We start from the raw sequence: 20540 nt of genomic DNA on the forward strand, positions 1-20540 counted from the left end.
CTTTTCTTTCCAGTTAAATGTTTCCCCTACCAAGGGAATTCTTCTCTACCCCCAAGGAAATAATTTTAAGCTGTCAGTTTCTTGAATGGAGATAAAAAAAAAAATGTTCTGTTCTCATTTTCAGTGATTCAGTGAGTGGAATTCAGTAATAAAAATCAGTTTGTTCTCCTGAGAAGCATAGCTCATAAAACAAGCAGTTCAACTTTTTATTATTCTTTAGCTTGCAAAAGCTTCTGTCCTCCTCCCACTTATTTGTCCTTTATTTACCTCCCCCAGCCATCATTTTGTCCTTTATTTACCTCCCCCAGCCATCCCCATCTCTAGATCATCTTGAATGAATACAGGTATATAGCATGCTGATGAAGAGGGTGTGTGTTTATCTTAGCCCTTTCATCATTGTGATGACCAAGCTTTTTCAATAAGTTCTTCAATTTTATTCGTCTTCTGGAAAGAGGTTTGGATGTCACAATGAAGGTAGGATATGCTTTTCTGAAGTACATTATAGTGTTGCTCAGAGTCATCCAACTAATTGTTAGATTTTGCTTGTGCTCTCTGCTTGGAAACTGTTGGGTACGGAAGATTTAAAAAAGAAAAAATCCTAAAAAGCAAATGCCCTACTTACAAGGCTTCCAAAGCCACAGTCTGAACCTTATGACTTGGAAGCTGACAGGAAAATGCTTGGGGCCAAGGGTTATTTTAAAATAGTGGTGTCTAACATGCAAGGAAAGTTAGACTAACCAGCCAGGAAACTTTTCCCCTTCTGATACATTAGTAAACACGTTGAAACAACAGATACTTTGGTCAGAAACACTTGCATATATAATGCAAACTTGTGTTTTACTTTATATAAAAAAAAAAAGGTGCTTTCTGACATTTCTTGTGTATCTAGGTAATTTATTTTGTTCTTGTGTGGGAGGAGAAGAATCTTAGTGATCAGTGCTGGGAAGGGAAGAGAAGATAAGGGAATCTCAGGAGGGAGATGGAGGGAATTGGAAGAGAAATTGGGAGCAGAGAGAGGGAAAGGGAAGGATTGAGGAGGGATGAAGAGGAAAGGAGGGCATCTGCATCAGGGAGGAGTATCAAAGGAGGAAAAGTGAATCCACTTTCTCACCCCCTCCTTCCTGACCTTTCTCTTCCAGTTCTCCTCCTCCTCTCACCCCTCATAAGAACATAAGATATGCCATACTGGGTCAGATCAAGGGTCCATTAAGCCCAGTATCCTGTTTCCAACAGTGGCCAATCCAAGTCACAAGTACTTGGCAAGTACCCAAATATTAAATTGCCAGGTTCTTGTGGCCTGGTTTGGCCTCCGTTGGAAACAGGATGCTGGGCTTGATGGACCCTTGGTCTGACCCAGCATGGCAATTTATGTTCAAGTTACTATTGCTTATTAATTAATAGCAGTTTATGGATTTTTCCTCTTAAGAAATTATCCTCCTTCTATCCCAATCCGACCCCTGCTCTCTTTCTCACTACTTGTAGCCTACGCTATCTGATCCCCTCACTCACACTCACAGCCCAGACCCCTCCGATCCCCTCAGTCACTTGCTCCATACTCCCTCTGATTCCTTCACTCACCACTCAACCCCCCATGCTGACATCGCCCATTCTCATTCCTTTATGCTCTCACACATTCCCCTCAACTTGAGCCATTCACTCACACACACCTCTCCCCACATCCATGCCCCTTTTAATCCCTTCACTCACTTGGCCTGGGGCTATGCTCCCACTGTTCTTTTTTTGACTTCCAAGTTTACATTGCTGCACGGTGGGAAAGAGAAAGCTGTATGAAATGCTGCCACTGCTTCGAATTTGACCTGTCCCATAATCTCTCGTAGAGATTCTTTTGAGAGCAGAGAATTTCACAGTAAGGCCTGTACAAGTTCCTGTTGGTGCCTGAGGTAGTTGTGGGTGGATCCTTGGGCCAGTGGCAGATGACCATGCCCCCGGGGGAAGATCCCGAGAGGGACCATCGGTCAGGCTCAGAGTATGGAGACAGACACACACTAGCAATGGTAACATGGAATAGACTTAGTTTTTGGGTACTTGCCAGGTTCTTATGGCCTGGATTGGCCACTGTTGGAAACAGGATGCTGGGCTTGATGGACCCTTGGTCTGACCCATTATGGCATGTTCTTATGTTCTTAGTTCTTTTATTAAATAGTATAGTAGTGAGCTTGGAAGTGCCCGGCAGGGCTGTAGTCCCTCAGGTACTGGAACAGCGATCCTGGATAACTGAGCTGTAGAGAAACTGCATATAGTGAGTAGGCAGGGTATGCAGAGTTCAGGAACAGAACCTTGATGGTAACACTCATACAATAGTCTCTAGCAGTAGACCAGGTGTTGGAATGAGTTAGGCCCTCGATGAGCGAGTACCTGGTTCCAGGGAAAGCTCAGAGAGAGAAGGTGACTCACTGGTGTAGTAGGCAGTGATGACTTCCAGGCAGAAGAAATATTCAGCAACCAGTCCGGGAACATGGGCCCTCGAGGAGCGAGTACCGATTCCTGACTGTGACCTGAAAAACAAAGAGAGCGAGGCCCCTGAGGAGTGGGTACCCCTGGTAAGTCCGAGGAGGCAGAGTAGCTTGGAACGAATCCTAAGTTCAATCCTTGCTAACTCGATTAGTTAGCAAATTCTAAGACCTTATATATCCAGTACTGATGACGTCATCTCAGGGGGACGCCCCTGATGTTCGCGCCATTGCTGGTACATCAGTCGGGGCCGCGCGTGCGCCCTTAGGCCCTTGTGAAACATGGCGGATTGCAGTGTCGAGCGGCTCCGGGGACGCCGGAGGAAGATGGCAGAAAGACGCCCGGCAGCCAACCTTCCACTTGAGCAAGAGAGAGTCGCCAAGGAGGTAAGGAGGGCAGAGTGGAGACGTCGAGCAGCGACTGTCGCAACAGTTCCTAGTGAGATGTAATTTGGAACACTATGTACAGTTCTAAAGACCACACCTTCAAAAAGATATAAGCAGGATAAAGTTGATCCAGAGGGTGGCTACTAAAGCAGTCATTGGTCTTCGTAGTAAAGTGTATGTGAACAGACACACAGATTTCAACATGTATACCCAAGAAGAAATGTGAGATAGGGAGGATATGATGCAGAGATTTAAATACCTCAGAGGCCCACACTTGAAGGTGAGTCTCTTTCAACAGAAACACTCTGCACTTGAGGGGTCCTTGGATGAGAAAGAAAAGAGGCTAGACTGAGGAATAATCTAAGTAAGTATTTCTTTCTCACAGGACAAGCAGGATGGTAGTCCTCATATATGGGTGACATCAGGATGGAGCCCAATCACGGAACACTTTTGTCAAAGTTCTAGAACTTTGACTGGCACCTACTGGGCATGCCCAGCAAAGCACCAACTCTGCATCCAGCAGGGGTCCCCCTTCAGTCTTCTTTTTTACGCGCAGCAGTAGCCACGCGGCTTAAGGAGCTCTCTTCAGATTCCTGACAGGAATTTTCCTCACAGAACTTTTCTTAAAATTCTCAAAAAATTTTACCCCATAGGGGTCCCACTATCGATATCTATACTCCGCGGTCAAAAGGGTAAGGCTTTACCCTAGTTGCGGTCGATTCCCGTTGAGTTATTCCTTCGAGGCCTACTGCACCACGGCTAAAATTTTTGTCAAAGTCATGGCGTTGGGTTTTCGTCGGTGCCCCGACTGTTCTCGGACAATGTCCCTAACTGACCCATATAGGGTCTGTGTTTTATGTTTGGGGTCCGACCATGATGTCCAAACTTGCATCAAATGTGCCCAAATGACACCGAAGGGCCGCAAGGCTCGTTTAGAGAAAATCTATTTATTTATTTATTTACTTATCTATACCGACATTCGATTTGCCATATCACATCGGTTTACATATAACAATAACATGTCATCTAAGGCTAGCCTTATCGTGACTTGATACATTATAACAGGTTGATTAGATAACTGGTTGAGTATAAGTAAACAAATAAGTAAGATGCAGTATAACAGCTTGAATGGATAACTGGCTAAGCACGGATAACAGATATAATAAGATAGTATTACAGATATAATATGCTTAACAATTAACTGATATATAAGATAGCATAACAGATATAATAAGCTTAACTTCTTTCTCTTTCAGTCAAACCTGGCTCCATCGATAGCTTCAACCTCGTCTGAGCCGGTTCCATCGACCTCTCGTCAGCACCCGGACACCGCTGCTGCCCGACCGGCGTCGACAATTCCCAAGGGTGTCTATCGCCTCCTTGCCTCCTCAAGAAAAGGACCGAGGAGATCATCGTGAAAAACGTTGACACCGTCGTCATAAGGCTCAGTCCACCGATGCAGGCAAGCCATCGACAGAGCCACCGACAAAGAAGCCCCGTCCAGAAAAGGCCCCATCCTCTTCTGTGACTGGGTTACCGAGGCGTTCCCCACCTTCAGTGGTGCAGGGATCCGTGATTCCAACTTCACCGGTGGACCCTTCGGCTATGCCAGTGCTGCCTCCTCGGAGCCGGGGTTATTCGCCCCAGGTCTCCGAGAGGAATTTGATTGGATGATCCAAGAGGCCATCGGAAAAGCACTTCAGGGCTTCCAACCTCCATAGATGCCGGTGCTGGTTCCTGAGCTGGTCACCGATCCAATTCCCGTAGTGCTTGCACCGCTACTGGGTAGACTGGATGCGTTGATCGGAGCCCTTCCACCGGTGGATCCAGTACCTTCTACTCCAATTACATTATCATCGGATGAAGAGGAAACACAGATACCCATTCCACAGTCTGGGATCTTACCACCAACTCGTCCATCAATGTCACCGGTTCCTTCTGTGCCTCCATCAATGCCCTCTGTGCCCCCATCGATGCCATCGGTCCTACTTCCGATGCCATCGATGCCTAGACCTGGTCCTTCGGGATTAACACCATTCCTCCCTTCTGGAGATCCTATGAGAGCTGGTGACCAGCCTTATGATCCTTGGACTGATGATACTTCCCAGGATACCGATGATCTGCCTTCAGAACCCTCTCTTCCAGATGAAAGACTATGTTCTCCACCAGAAGATCTCTTTCATTAATTTCAAGGAAATGTCTGAAACCATTCCATTTCAACTTCAGACTGAAGAGAACTCTAGGCACAAGATCCTGGAAGTACTCCAGTTTCTTGATGGCTCCTAAGGAGATAATGACTATACCTATTCATGAAATCCTCATTGACCTCCTCAAGAGAAACTGGGAACACCCCAGGTTCAGTCCCACCTGTCAACCATAAGACAGATGCACCTTACCTCGTTCAGTCAGCTCCAGGATTTCAAAAGTCACAGCTGGATCATCACTCTGTGGTTGTTGAATCAGCCCAGAAAAAGGCACGACGTTCAAAACCTCATTCCTCCATACCTCCAGGGAAGGAACAAAAATCCCTGGATGCTTTTGGTAGACGTGTCTTCCATGGCTCAATGCTCATATCTTGCATTGCCTCTTACCAGTTATACATGACACAGTATAACAGAGACCTTTTTAAGAGGATCCAGGATTTTTCTGAATCTTTAACAGAGCAACTCCAAAGTCAGCTTTATGCCCTGGCTTAAATAAGTCTGGATGCTGGAAAACATGAGGTACGTGCTGCATATGATATTTTTGACACTGCCTCTAGAGTGTCTGCAGCGGGTATTAGTGCAAGAAGATGGGCCTGGCTCAAATCCTCAGACTTAAGAACAAATGCAAGACAGGTTAGCTGATCTACCCTGTGTAGGCGATAATCTCTTCGGTGAAAAAATCCGAGAGACTGTGGTGCAGCTGAAGGACCATCATGAAATGCTGCACCAGCTTTCTTCTGTGCCGTCTGAGTTTCCATCCGCCCCAAAAAGAACTTTCAGGCGTGACTCTAAAAGGCCGGCCTGCAAGCCAAGAAAATTCTATCCTCCGGCTTCTAGAGGTCGTCCTTCCAGACCTTACCAAAAAGGTCAGTCCAGACAGTCTCTGCCTCAAAAGTCTCAGCTAGTCTTTCAGCCTGGGCCAGCGTCAGGGTTTTGACTCCTCCCTAGAAGAGTGTAAGCCAACCTCCTCTTCCGTCCATACCGGTCGGCAGTCGGCTCTGCCACTTTGGCATACAGTCACCACAGACCAGTGGGTACTTGCGGTAGTCACTCAGGGTTACCATCTAAATGTCCTGACTGTTCCACCGGACTCCTCACCTCGGCTGACGTGGGTGACTGCCGACCACTCTCTCTTGCTCGAACAGGAGGTCTCAATCCTCCTCAAAATCCGAGCAATAGAACCAGTGCCCCTCTCCCAACAGGGGCAAGGGTTCTACTCCCGGTATTTTCTGATACCAAAAAAGTCAGGTGGTGTACGTCCGATACTGGACCTTCGCGCCCTAAACAAATTTTTACAGAAAGAAGAATTCAAAATGGTAACCTTGGGCTCTCTACTTCCTCTTCTACAAAGAGGAGATTGGCTATGCTCTCTAGATCTCCAAGACACACACACATCTCCATAACTCCTTCTCATCGCAAATTCCTGTGATTCCTGGTCGGCCCCCGTCACTTCCAGTACCGTGTACTACCATTCGGCCTAGCGTCCACTCCACAAGTATTCACCAAGTGCCTGGTGGTGGTCGCAGCCTTTCTCAGGAATCAGGGAGTGCATGTCTACCCTTATCTTGACGATTGGTTGATAAGGGCTCCGACTCAGCAGGATGCATTAGCCTCCCTGTGACTCACTATCCATCCATACCCTGATCTCCTTAGGGTTTCTAATCAACTATCCCAAATCCAAGATAGTTCCATCCCAAATCCTTTCCTTTATAGGGGCCAACCTAAACACACTACAGGTGAAAGCCTTCCTCCCCCAGGATCGCGCTTTCACCATAACCTCTCTGGCGCATCACATGCAAACTTGAGCATCTTCAACTGCTCATTTCCTCATACTGCTGGGTCACATGGCGTCCTCGGTGCATGTCACTCCAATGGCTCGCCTTGCCATGAGGGTCATGCAGTGGACCCTAAAATCCAAGTGGATTCAAGCTTGTCAGCCAATGTCCAGCATCGTCCAGGTTACCAAACAGCTCTGTCTCTAGCTTGGTGGACGCACCACTCCAATCTCATTCAAGGCCTTCCATTTCAGGCTCCAGAACCTCAAATTGTCTTAACAACAGATGCATCCAACCTAGAGTGGGGTGCACATGTGGACAACCTGCAGACTCAAGGAACCTGGTCTCCAGAGGAAACCAGGCACAAGATACATTTCCTGGAGCTATGGGCGATCAGGTATGCCCTCAAGGCCTTTCAGGACTGCCTATCAAACAAAGCCATCCTGATTCAAACCGACAATCAGGTTGCGATGTGGTACATCAACAAACAAGGGGGAATAGGCTCCTACCTCCTGTGTCAGGAAGCTGCACAGATATCGGCATGGGCCCTCTCCTGCTCGATGTGCCCCAAAGCAACCTGCTTGCCGGGAGTGGACAATCTCTTGGCGGACAAGCTGAGTTGCACTTTCCATCCGCATGAGTGGTCTCTCAACCCCACGGTCGCGGACTCAAAATTCAAACGTTGGGGCTACCCTCGCATAGACCTCTTTGCATCGGTCTACAACCACAAAGTAGACAACTTCTCTCTCTTTCGTAGTCACCACTCGCAACCAAGAGATGCCTTCACCATCTCCTGGGCCAGCAGTCTCCTTTATGCATACCCTCCACTTCCTCTCATTTCAAAGACTCTCAAGAAGCTACAGAAGGACAAGGTATTAATGATTCTGATAGCTCCCCACTGGCCACGCCAGGTGTTGTTTCCAATCCTCCAGGACCTATCAATACGCCGGCACATTCCCCTGGGGAAGGATCCCCTTCTGATAACTCAGAACGACGGGTACCTGCACTACCCCAACCTCCAGGCTCTGTCTCTGACGGCCTGGATGTTGAAAGGTTAATACTCCAACCTCTTAACCTTTCAGAGTCGGTATCCTGAGTCCTGGTGGCTTCACGAAAGCCTTCAACAAGAAGGTCTTATCGCTCTAAATGGAAGAGGTTTACGGTCTGGTGCACTTTCATGTCCATAGACCCCTTCACTTGTTCCACTGCAAGTTTCCTGGACTATCTCTGGCACCTCTCAGAGTTAGGCCTGAAAACTTCCTCTATCAGGGTGCATGTCAGTGCAGGGTCTGCGTACCATAAGGGTATAGGAAATGTCTCCATTTCAAAACAACCCTTAGTATCACGCTTCACGAGAGGCTTGCTCCATTTAAAACCTCCACTGTGCCCTCCAGCCTCTGCTTGGGACCTTGACGTAGTGTCGGGACGGCTTATGAAACCTCCGTTTGAAGCCTCTCCACTCCTGTGATCTCCATTATCTCACCTGGAGGGTAGTTTTTCTTCTCGCGATCACATCCGCTTGCAGAGTTAGTGAATTACAGGCATTAGTTACCTATCCGCCTTACACTAAAATTCTGCATGACAGGGTGGTGCTCCACACCCACCCTAAATTTTTACCAAAGGTAGTATTGGAATTTCACATTAATCAATACATTGTCCTACCTACCTTTTTTTCCCAGGCCCCATTCCAATCCAGGAGAACAGGCTCTGCATTCCTCAGACTGCAAGCATGCTCTAGCCTTCTATGTAGACCGCACGTCAGCCCACAGGAAATCCACTCAATTGTTTGTTTCGTTTGATACCATCAAACTTGGAAATCCTGTGGGAAAGCAGACCCTCTCCACCTGGCTGGCGGACTGTATCTCTTTTTGCTACCAGCAAGCAGGCATTCCACTCCAAGACCGTGTGAAAGCACACTCTATAAGGGCCATGGCGACATCAGTATTGCACCTTCGTTCAATGCCGCTTCCTGACATATGCAAGGCTGCTACCTGGAGTTCTCTCCATACATTTGCAGCCCATTATTGCTTAGATAAGGCTAGCAGACAAGATTCCATCTTCGGCCAGTCTGTTCTACGCAACTTATTTTCAGTTTGACTTACCAACATCCTTCCACCGACCCGTTAGGGTTCAGGATGCCCTCCTAACCAAATTCCATCCCTCCTGTTGTGCCTGTTGCACGTCTTTGGGTGCATTTGGTGCTTCGCTCGGGCATCCTCAGCTCAGTACTCATCCATATGTGAGGACTACCATCCTGCTTGTCCTGTGAGAAAGCAGAGTTGCTTACCTGTAACAGGTGTTCTCACAGGACAGCAGAATTTTAGTCCTCACGAAACCCGCCCGCCACCCCGCGGAGTTGGGTTCGTTTCCGTTTTCTTATTTTATTTTTTCGCACGAACATTTGCTATATTATGAGACTGAAGGGGGACCCCTGCTGGATGCAGGGTTGGTGCTATGCTGGGCATGCCCAGTAGGTGCCAGTCAAAGTTCTAGAAACTTTGACAGAAGTGTTCCGTGATTGGGTTCCATCCTGATGATGTCACCCATATGTGAGGACTAACATCCTGCTGTCCTGTGAGAACACCTGTTACAGGTAAGCAACTCTGCTTTACAGAAAGGCTGTTGGATGCCTTGGAACAGCCTTGCAGTGGAGGTGGTGGAAACAGTATCAGAATTCAAGAAAGCATGGGACGAACATAGGGGATCTCTGAGAGAGTGGTAGGCATTGTAGAGCTGAACAGTTATGTAAATGGGCAGACTAGATAGGGGCATATGGTCTTTTTCTGCCATCGTGTTATATGGATTTTGTGGCCCTTCCTGTGCTTATAGAATCGCAGGAGATTCGGGCACTGCTTATAGAGTATTGCTGTACTGTGTTTAATCAGTTCTGACTGTTGATAAGAGTAATAGAATGGAAGTTTTCTCACCATCTGTCTCCTGTCGATTGACTCCTGCAACTTTCAGGACCCAACACAATCAGAAAAATTATAAACTGTTATGGCTTCTCAGAGTTTTAATGTTTCTCCTAGGACAAGCAGGATGGTAGTCCTCACATGTGGGTGACATAATCCGATGGAGCCTGTCATGGAAAACTTTTGTCAAAGTTTCTAGAAGCTTTGATCAGCACACTGAGCATGCCCAGCAAGCCACCATTCGCGCGTCCATGCGAGGTCCCCCTTCATTTTCTCTTTTTCTGTGGTGCAGTTGCCTCGCGATTATGGAGCTCTGCTTCTACTTCAGTTTTTTCTTTTAAAATCGGGTTTTTGCTCAGTCCCATCAGTGGGTCCCCCTTTGCGGTCGATTCCTCGGCACAGTAGGGAGAAAATATTTTTTTCTGTCCCTTTCGTGGTTGATTCCCAGTTCCCTACTCTCGGTGACCCCTGGTCATCGACCATGCGCCAGTTACTTTTTCATGGCGTCCGGTTTTCGCCGGTGCCTGCGGACCATGTCTATCACGGATCTGCATGAGGTTTGCATCCTCTTTCTGGGGCCCTCGCATGACGTCAGAGGGTGTCAGATGTGTGACCAGATGATTTCCAAGGGCCGTTGTGCACACCTGGATAAAATGGAGAAACCTTTCATTACCAAAAAATCCACCTCATCCACACACGCATCGGAGTCCTCAACACCCGGGGGTCGAGGGGAGCCTCTTGACATGCTTCCCCTCGCGACTCCTTCGACTGCATCTTCAAAGGACTGAGGGAATGGTGAGCGGTCTTCTATGATCACGCCAGTTTCCAGGACATCAGTTTCCTCAGCACCGGGGAAAGACCAGGCCAAGCACCATGGGAGATCCCGCAAGCATCGACATTGGTTGGCGCACAGCTCTGTTTCTGATGCTGTACCGGCGGCTGCCATACCGCCACTGAAGCGACCCTATGGCCTGGATGCTCTGTCCCAGGTGTTCCCCACCATCATCAGTGTCAGGCACCGGTGATACCTATTCCCCCTCCCTCAGTCCTGGCTTCACTGGACTTTCAAGAACAGTTGGACTGCAGGGTACAGAGTGCATGCTCCAAGCTCTGCAAAGCGTTGAGCCGCCACCAACCCCCATACCAGTGCCAGAGCCTGTGCCGTCTATCATGGCTCCCCTGCTTCAGTGACTGAATGTCCTCGGCACTCTCCCAGTGCAGCCAGTGCCCAAAGGACCTTCGGTTTCCCAACAGCCACCGATGTCCCCCTCGGGAGCGATCCCTATCATTGTGTCCTCCAAGGAGGAAGACGTGGCCAGTGCCATGTTCCTGAGGTCTCAGTTCCCTGAGCCTTTGCCCAGGCCCTCTGGCCTCCCGCGGCCCTTGGTCCCCCCCTGTTGCCAAGGGAACCGTCGATTCCCGTGGGGCCCTCGGTGCTTTCGAAACCTTCAGAGCCCAGGGCTAAGATCCTCTACAGGCCTCGCCAATGCCCTCACTGCGATGGCCTCAGTGAGGAAACAGGACCTTATGACCCGTGAGGGGAGGATTCCTCAAAGTCTTCATCCGAATTCTTGGACGACCCCTTCTCCAAGCCTTCCCCGCTGAAGGAAAGGCATCTGTCCCCCCAGAGGATCTTTCCTTTGTGGGGTTTGTCAGGGGGTTAGCCAAGGCTATTCCCTTCCAATGTTTTATGGAGGAGGATGCACAACATAAGATGCTGGAAGTACTCCAGTTTGTTGTCGCTCCTAAGGAAATCATGGCAGTTCCCATCCACATTTTTAAGATCTTCTCCTTCGGATGTGGGAAAACCCGATCTCCATATCCTTCAGTCAATAGGAAGACTGTTGCCACCTATTTGGTACAGCAAGCCTTGGGATTCAAGAGGCATCACCTCCCTCAATAGTCAGTGGTCATGGAGTCCACCCTCAAGAAGGCCAAATGCTCCCATACCCTTGCCTCTGCCCCTCCGGGTCGAGAACATAGGGAGCTAGATGCTCTGGGCAGAAAGGTTTTTCAGGGCACTATGCTCATCGCCTGAATCGCCGCCTACCTGTTGTATATAACCTAATACAACTGGAACATGTGGAAACAAGTCCAGGACCTTGCAGAGAGCTTGCCACAGCAGCAACAAGAGCATTCTCTGCCATCATCCTGCAAAGTCTAGAGGCTGGCAAACATGAGGTGAGGGTCCATCTATGATGTCTTTGAGGCTGCAGCCTTAGTAGCCGCTATGGGCATCGGTGCTCATAGAATGTCCTGAATCCAGCTTCTAACCTCTGTCCAGAGGTGCAGAAGAAGCTGACTGACCTCCCATGCACAGGTGACAGTCTCTTTGGGCATAAGGTCTGGGATGCAGTGGCTCAGTTAAAGGACCACTATGAAACTCTCCCAACAGCTCTCCGCTAGCGCTTCGGACACCCCTTCCTCTGTCAGGAAATCTTCCAGACCAAATTCCAGAAAGTCTTTTTACAGGCAGAGGAAATATTATCCCCCCTGCCTTTCGAGCTTCCATGCCATGCACTAGCTCCAGGGGTTGCTCCCTTCAGCAGTGAGCACCCAGGCCTCAACCAGCGCCCCTGAAAGCCCCAGCTACGAGTTTTTGACTGGTGGCGAAGGTGTATGAGTCAGCCAAATGTACCCCTGGCTCAGGATCTGCCACTAGGAGGCAGGCTGTATGGCTTTGCCCACCACTGGAGGGCTATAACTTCGGACCAGTTGGTCTGTACCATAGTCTGTCAGGAGTACCGACTCAATTTCAGATGACTTCCAAAGAACTCTCCACCATGTCCGTCATGAGTTTCGTCTGCCCAGCAGGTCATGCTTCGGACAGAACTCTCTGCGCTTCTCTCAGCAAGAGTGGTAGAACCCATTCCTCGCCCTCAGCTGGGCCAAGGGTTCCATTCGAGGTATTTCCTAATTCCAAAGAGGAGGCTTGTGCCCCATTCTCGACCTCAGGGCGTTGAACAAGTTTCTTTTAAAAGAAAAGTTCAAAATGGTTTCTCTGGGCACTCTGATATCCCTCCTCAAAAGAAGAGACTGACTCTGCTCCCTTGATCTCAAGGAAGCTTACACTCGCATTGCTATCTTCCCTGGCCTCAGGAAGTACCTCTGCTTTGTGGTGGGGATAGCTCACTACCAGTACAAGGATGCTGCCTTTTGGGTTGACCTCAGCCCCGCGCGTCTTTACCAAATGCCTGGTGGTGGTGGCTGCGTACTTCAGGCGCCGTGCGGTGCACATCTTCCCATACTTAGACGACTGGTTGATAAAGAGCGACTCCCGCACAGGAGCACTGGTGTGCTTTAGCCCTGACTGTGCAGACTCTGCAATCCTTGGGGTTTGTAATTAACTACCCAAAGTCTCACCTCTGCCCATCTCCCCAACTGGTTTTATAGGAGGCAGGCTGGACATGGTGTAAGCAAAAGCGTTTCTGCCTCGTGATTGGACTCTTGCCCTTGCCTCATTGGCAAATTTGTATGCAGCAGCCAGCAAGTGAATTACCCACCTTCTGTTCTGTTTGTTGAGACACATGGCAGCTTCTGTCCATGTTACCCCCTCTCACCTACTTGTGCATGCGAAGGGCAAAATGAGCCTTGCGGTGGCAGTGGCAACAAGCCTTCCAGGACCTTGAGTCACGAAACCTCTGAGGTCATCTCTGCCCTGGTGGGAAAACCTCTCCAATTTGGAAAGGGGAATTCCCTTCCAGTCTGCCCCGCCTCAGGTGGTCCTCACCACCGACGCCTCCCCTTAGGGTCGGGGAGCCCATGTGGACGGCCTCCACACGTAGGGTCTCTGGACTGCTCACAAAGCCCGCTGTCAAATAAACGTTTTGGAGCTTCAGGCGATCCATTATGCCCTCTGGATGTTCAGGGACTGGTTGTTGCACAAGGAAGTCCTGATCCAGATGGACAGCCAAGTTGCAATGTGGTATGTCGGCAAACAGGGAGGCACGGGATGTTTCCTCCTCTGTCACTAGGCTGTGCAGGTGTGGTCCTGAGCCCTGTCTCAAGGGATGTCGCTATGAGCGACGTACCTGCCTGGGACTCTGAACGTATTGGCAGACTGGCTGAGCCACTCCTTTCAGCCACATGAGTGGTCCCTAAATCTGGAGATGGCAACCAGAATTTTTCATCAGTAGGGAATCCCAGATATGGACCTTTTCGCCTCTCCGTACAATTACAAGGTGAGCAGTTTCTGCTCCCTGTCGCTGGGGGTTGGACATCTTGCCTGCAATGCCTTCTCCCTTCATTGGGGGAGGGGAGGTCTGCTGTATGCATACCCTCCTCTCCCACTCCTCTTGAAGACCTTACTGAAGCTTCAACAGAAGAGAGGGCCCATGATCCTCGTGGCACCATATTGGCCCCAGCAGATCTGGTTCCCTCTCCTTCGGGATTTGTCGATCAGGGACCCCATTTGGCTGGGAACTGTGCCCGATCTGATAACTCAGAACCAGGGCACCCTGCGCCATCTAAACCTCTGGGCATTAGCTCTAACGGCGTGGATATTGAGCCCCTAGTTCTTCAGTCCCTGGACTTCTCATACAGTGTATCCCAGGTGCTGGTGGCTTCTAGAAAGCCTTCCACCAGGAAGACTTATAGTTTGAATTGGAGAAGATTCTCCACCTGGTGTGCAGGGCATGGATTGGATCCATTCACTTGCCCCCTTCCCAAGCTGTTAGACTACTTGTGGCACCTTTCTAAGTCTGGGCTTCAAATCAGCTCAATCAGGGTTAATCTTCGTACTGTTAGTTCGTACCATTGCGATGTCGCTGGCACACCCATATTGGTGCAGTCTTTGGTGGGTTTTTTTATGAGGGACCTGCTTCAGTTGAAGCCCCCTCTTTGGCCTCCTGTTGTGTCCTGGGAACTCAACATTGTCCTAGCGCGGTTCATGCGTCCTCCCTTTGAGCCATTGTGTTCCTGCGACCCGAAGTTCCTCACCTGGAAAGTTATATTCCTAGTGGCAATTACTTCAGCTCGTAGAGTCAGTGAGCTTCAGGCCTAGGTTACGTACCTGCCATACATGAGGGTTTTTCATGATCATGTGGTCTTGCATATGCATCCTAAGTTCCTACCTAAGGTGATGACTGATTTCCTCATCAATCAGTCCATTGCTTTACCCACCTTCTTTCGCAGACGTCATTCCCACCCAGGAGAATGAGCTTTTCATACTTTGGATTGCCAGAGGACCTTGGCTTTCTATTTAAAATGCACAGCCGTTCACAGGCAGTCCACTCAGCCCTTTGTGTCCTTTGATATCAAAAGGCTGGGAGTGGCGGTGGGTAAACAGACTTTATCTTACTGGCTGTTGGCTTGCATCGCCTTCTGCCATGCACAAGCCAGCCTTCAGTTGATAGGTCACATCAAAGCTCACTCTGTGCAGGCCATGGCATTGTCAGTAGCTCATCTGCCAGCAGTCTCCATCGTTGAAATTTGCCGTGCAGCAATGTGGAGATCCTTTCACACATTCGTGGCCCACTACTGCTTAGACAAAGACGGTCGACAGGACAATGCCTTCGGCCAGTCTGTCCTACGCAATCTCTTCCAGACCTGCACCCAACTCTTCCTGTCTAGAACCCCTGCTTGAGGCCAGGCAGTCCCCTGCTGTCCAACAGCACCGCAGTTGTTGTTGTGCCCGTTGGCACTTTGGTAACTGTTGGTCTTACCTGCTGCCAGGGACAGCCTGGAACTTGGTATTCACCCACATGTGAGGTCTTCCATCCTGCTTGTCCTAAGAGAAAGCACAGTTGCTTACTTGTAACAGATGTTCTCCTAGGACAGTAGGTTGTTACTCCTCAGGAATCCCGCCCACCACTCCGCAAATTTGGGTTTTCCTTTCGGTTTGTTTTATTTTTTCACTTGTATTTTTTATCTATATTACAAGACTGAAGGGGTCCTCGCGTGGACGCTCGGATAGTGGCATGCTGGGCATGCTCAGTGTCTGGTCAAAACTTCTAGAAAGTTTGACAAAAGTTTTCTGTGCCGGGCTCCAACGGATGATGTCCCCCACATATGAGGACTAACATCCTGCTGTCCTAACAGAACACCTGTTACAGGTAAGCAACTGCATTTTTTGCAAACACTCAACAAAAGCTTTTATTCCATGTTTCAAGAGCATATTCTAATTGTCAAGTAATTGTTAAATGAGGAAGTGTTCAAACTGGGGAAGAACTCAGACAGTAAAATTCTGGGGTAGAAGTGATATTGCTTCCTTTTTTTTTTTTTTTAAATTGCTGCTATGTATTACACTCTGGAAGTGCCTGACTACTATGAGAATTAAGAAAAGAGATGGTATAAGAATTTCTGTTTAATATGATTGTAAATATCTTGTTGAATCCTCCTAATTTTCATACCAGAAAAAGGAATAAAATTGGTTTTCCATATTTATTGAAAAATTAATCTGCTGGATTGGAAGTCCAGGGAATTCCCACAGATGAAGTGTGAGAGCCTTTCTACCAAATATAAATGAACTCCTGTTCCTGCAGAACATATTTTGGTACCACAATGAATCATTCACAATATCAGTTTCAGTTTAGCTAACAAATGTGGAAAACTTGGCAGCCAATGTGGATGAATGTTGGTTCCAATTTTAAAAACTGCTTCTAATTATGATTCAGTATCACAGTGAATTGACAGGCTTTTTCAAAATAATACAACAGTTGAATGCATTGAACATTTTTCACATATTTTAAAGAGAAAGTAATCTCAAATACATGTCCCCTTCCCCCATTACCACTGCCATCCCTTTTAGTGTGAATTTTTCAAAAACCTCTTTGGTAGTTAACAGAGCTTTTGAAGTTCTGTTTTGAAATGCTATTTGGGCACCATTTAAGTCCATCTATTAATAGACCTCATATGTCCTATGATGTTCTGTATACTCTATGCTTCTTGCTACCATGGAAATGTGAAGAATTTGTTCAAAATTGTTTTGCGTTTATATTAAAGTACATAACATGTATTGATTCAATTGCTTTAACTCTATAATGAGAGCAGGGAGGGAGGTATAGCTGGTGATAATTTAATTTTATTGTTTAGTATTATGGTTTATTTATAATATGATATATTGTATTTAATTTATTGAATATATATGAATTGTTTGTTTATGAATTATTGACTTTGGAAACAGCATTGGGGAATTCTTTTGGGCTAAAAAGGTAGGGTATAAATGTAAATATTTTGACCCAGCATTTTCTTCCTTTTCTTAATTTCCATCCTCTAGTCTTTAGGGCAGAGCTTTCCAAACTGTGTGTCGGGACACGTTAGTGTGTCGCCTGCAGTGTGCAGGTGTGTCGCGCAAGCCCGGTCAACTCTGATGCGAGTTTGGGCTTTTTTTTTTTCTAGAGATTCACTTTTTTTTTTTTTTCAGTTTATGGGTTGCTTATTATTGGGTGATTTTTGCTGTCAATCGCGTTTTTTGGGGGGGCTTGGTGGGTGGAACGAGCCCAGCCATCCTTGCATTGGCTGCTGCTGCCGATGAGGCCTGGCCATGAGGAGTACTGACTGCAAGCAGCAGTGTCTGGTGATCATGGAAGGGAGTGAAGCACTTAACTGGCAACAATCAAAAAGACGAGGTACATGAGTGTGGGGGCCAGACATGTGCTGGGGAGAGAGAGATGAGTGAGTGGGGGGCAAACGTGCTGGGGGGCCAGACATGTGCTTGAGGGGGAGAGAGATGCGTGTGTGGGGGCCAGACATGTGCTGGGGGGAGGAGAGAGATGAGTGTGTGGGGGACAGACAATTTGTTTTATTATTGTTTCTCATAAATTATAACAATAACATGAATCTTGGAATATATATTTTTAATATAAATTTAAGGTTTTCATGAGATAGGTTGTGTCGTGAAACATTTTATTTATGTATATATTTAAGGAAACATACATAAATTGTCGAAATATGTTTCGTTCGTTTAACCTTTAACCTCTGGTTTTACTAGTAGACTGAATTACCGTGTCGTGAAATTATGTTTGTCTAAAAAGTGTGTCACCAACATGAAAAGTTTGGAAAGCTCTGCTTTAGGGATCCACAGTGTTTATCCCATTCCCCTTTGAATTCTTTGACTATTTTCGTCTTCACAACCTCCTCTGGAAGGATATTCCAGGCATCCACCACCTTCTCCATGAAGAAATATTTCCTGATGTTGGTTCTGAGTTATGCCCCCTGGAGTTTCATTTTGTGACCCCTAGTTCTACTCTTTCCTTTCCAACAGAAAAAGTTTGAAGTTCGTGCATCATTAAAACCTTTCAGGTGTCTGAAGAACTGTATCATATCTCCCCTGTACCTCCTCTCTTCCAGGGTATGGATATTTAGATTCTTCAGCCTCCATTCTTAAGTCTTCCAATATTTCCCCATACCATTTTGGTTACCCTTATCTGGACCCACCCCCATTGTGTGTCTATCCGTTTTAGGATACAATCTCAAGAAAACATCACAGTACTCCAGGTGAAGTCTCAGCAAGGACCTGTACGAGGGCATTATCACCTTTTTCTTACTGGTTATTCATATCTCTATACAGCCCCGCATTCTTCTGGCTTTAGCTATCGCCATCTTCACATAGCCAGACATTTTTCCAAGATCCCTCTTTTGGTCTGTGCACATCAGTCTTTTATCCCCCTATCACATTCAGCTCTTTTGAATTACCGCACCCCAGATGCATGACTCTGCCCTTCTTGGCATTGAATCCCAGCTGACAAATCTTCGACCACTCTTCAAGCTTTCTTAAATCAAATTTCATTCTCTTTACTCCTTCAGGCATATGCACTCTGTTGCAGACCTTAGTATCATCCGCAAATAGACAAATTTTGCTTTCTATCCGTTCTGCAATGTCACTCACAAAGATATTAAACAGAACCGGTCCCAATACCGATCCCTGTGCACTCCTTTTAACACGGTTCTCTTTTCAGAGTAGATTCCATTTACCATTACACGCTGTCTTCTATCAGTCAACCAGCTTGTAATCAATCCATGCCACCATCTTGGCGTTCACTCCCAAGCTTCTAATTTTATTCACAAGCCTATGTGAGATGATATCAAAAACTGCTGAAATCCAAGTAGATCACATCAAGCTCTCTTCCTCGATTCAATTCTCTAGTTACCCAATCAAAAATATCAATCAGATTTGTCTGTCACGATCTTCCGGTGAATCCACGCCGCCTCGAGTCCAACAACCCAACTGATTGTAGATAGTTTACTATCCTTTCCTTCAGCAGCATCTCCATTAATTTTCCCACCACTGGCCTGTAGTTTCCAGGACCACGACTGCTCTTCTCCAATCCCACTGCACCACTCCCATTTCCAGAGATCTATTGAACAGGTCCTTCAGCGGACCCACCAGTGCATCTCTGAACTCCCTCAGTATGCTGGGATGTATCTCATCAGGCCCCATGATCTTGTCCACTTTGCCTAGCTCTTCCCATACATCTTGTTTTGTAAACAGTTTCATCTACCCCCATCCCCATATACAGCTTTATCAACCAGCAATGTTCCTTCGCAAGGGTCTTTTTTAGTGAGCACTGAACTGAAGTATTTGTTTAATATTTCCTCCATTTCTTCGTCTCTCCTCACATATTGCTCCTTGTTTCCTTTCAGCTTCATTATACCACTTCTGGCCTAATACAGTATATCTGAAAAATGTTTTATCACCTCACTACCTATTTAGCAATCCTTTCTTCCCCTTGACCTTTTGCTTTCCTGATTTCTTTCTTCATTTCCCTCAGTTTCGCCAGGTTTTCTTCTCTGTGTTCCTCTTTTTAGGATCCTTTATACTTCTTGAATGCTGTTCTCTTTGCCTATAATTTTTCAGCCACAGCCTTTGAGAACTGGATCGGTTTCTTTTTCCTCTTACTTTTGTTTACTTTTTTTAAAATAGATTTATTGCCTTTGAAATAGCTCCCTTTAATTTAGTCCACTGTTGTTCCAATTCACCCATTATCTCCCAGTCTTCTAGTTCTTCCTTCAGCAACATCCTCATTTTTACAAAGTCAGTATATTTGAAATTGAAAACTTGGGTCTTCGTGTTGTATCTCTGCATCATATTTGCAATATCAAACCAAAAAATACACACACCATCTTATAATCTCCATTCGGCCACTCAAAATTTATTAGATGTTCATTCTCCTAAATTTCTCACTTGAATGAAACACGAGAGTGTGCATTGTCCATCGCTGGTCCAATCTTTTGAAACTCTTTACTTCTCCCAATTAGGAGCATCAATGGTCCAAAACTGTTCAAGTGAGCACTGAAAACATTTTTATTCAAGCAAGCATTTGAGATATTAGATTAGCCTCTTCAGTTTTCCATCTGTTAGAAGTATATTAATCATTTGAGGCTCTCTACATGTGATTTCTTTTTTTCCTAGGTATCAATTATTGTTTGTCTGTCATGTTGTTTTTATTATTTTTATTGTATTTATGATATGATTGTGTATGTGGCCTTGTAACATGCCCTCAACATTTTGGAGGGCATGGGATATAAATTTTAAATAAATGAAGTAAACATATACCGTCTGATCATTGGTGTTCAGGTGGGAACCTTCCCAGACATTAGAGATATTTTCCCTATTTGTGAGCACTAAATCGATTATCACACCCAACCTTGTGGGCTCCATTTGATTGAGCAGAGCCCTGTGAAGGGCAACCACCATGTCTCTATTTGCAGATTCTGCAGAAGGAATACCCCAATCCACATCTAGCAGATTACAATCTCCACAAGTAGCACATCTCTCATCTTTCCCATCTTTGGATGTTTTCAAGCAGATCTCTGTACAGTTCTTCTGTCTGAGTCAGAGGTCTGTAGATC

The 20540-nt window shown here is 46.8% G+C and overlaps 1 protein-coding gene across 4 annotated transcripts in view; it reads left to right on the forward strand.

The window, feature by feature from the left end:
• PIBF1 (progesterone immunomodulatory binding factor 1) overlaps nt 1-20540 on the forward strand; it is a 391620-nt gene that overhangs the window by 176090 nt on the left and 194990 nt on the right. The gene's annotated exons all lie outside the window — the stretch shown is intronic.

The sequence above is a fragment of the Rhinatrema bivittatum genome, chromosome 5 (assembly GCF_901001135.1).
Source record: "Rhinatrema bivittatum chromosome 5, aRhiBiv1.1, whole genome shotgun sequence".
NCBI lineage: Eukaryota > Metazoa > Chordata > Amphibia > Gymnophiona > Rhinatrematidae > Rhinatrema > Rhinatrema bivittatum.